The following is an 833-nucleotide window of genomic DNA, read 5'->3' as shown; positions in this document are numbered from 1 at the left end:
CTGCCTCTCTTTCTCTCTCTCTGGCTCTGTTCCTGTGCTACTGAGTGTAACTACCGCCCCTCCCCCCTCTGCCCAGCGTAAAGCACAAGGCTCGCGTGCAGAGTGAAGCGGAAAAAAAGTGCGAGAGAGAGGCTGAGAGAAAGGAAAAAAAAAAAAAAACCCACGTGACGGCTCGCGATAAGGAGCCGGCTCGCGTCGTTCACGTCAAAGAGCCGGCTCGTTCGCGAACGACCCATCACTAATGCCTGCACATGTCCTGCAAAGCCATTAATCTCAGGAGCCAACCCCCTTCACTTTGACTTCACAGAACTGGTGCAGCTGTATTGAACTTGACATCAGTTTGTCCACACATCACTAAAACGGACAGTTTTCAGTCTCGCGTCCAGATGACTCCCAGACCGAACATAAGATTTGTGGAAAAGCTTAATTTTGGCCACATCTGTAAGGAATGAGAGGTGTGTTTTATTTTTGCTCTGTAGAAATATCCCTCGGAGATGATGCTCAGGACTTAAATTGGACTGAGCTGGACATGTTAAGACGTAGAACTGGTGCAGCGAGGGGGAGGTGGAGCAGTACACTGTCAGGTTGAGTTGCAGGCTGCCCTGCGGGGCATTCCTTCAGTTCATATGCAGCCAAAACGCTTGATGAAAAGTGCAAGTCCGTTAAGGACTGAGCATTTTCACAGGAATAATACTCTGTCACTCTGCCTTTCACACTCTCCTTATCCTCTCTGGCTTTATCTCATCTTTGCCCTTCCCTTGGGACATTCAAGTGAGAACAAGAGTGACGTTCAGCTCCACCTCAGATTCCGGTCAGATTCAGTGTGAAGCAAT

The sequence above is a fragment of the Aulonocara stuartgranti genome, assembly GCF_965226115.1.
Source record: "Aulonocara stuartgranti genome assembly, chromosome: 13".
Classification (NCBI taxonomy): domain Eukaryota; kingdom Metazoa; phylum Chordata; class Actinopteri; order Cichliformes; family Cichlidae; genus Aulonocara; species Aulonocara stuartgranti.
This window is presented reverse-complemented; position numbering follows the sequence as displayed.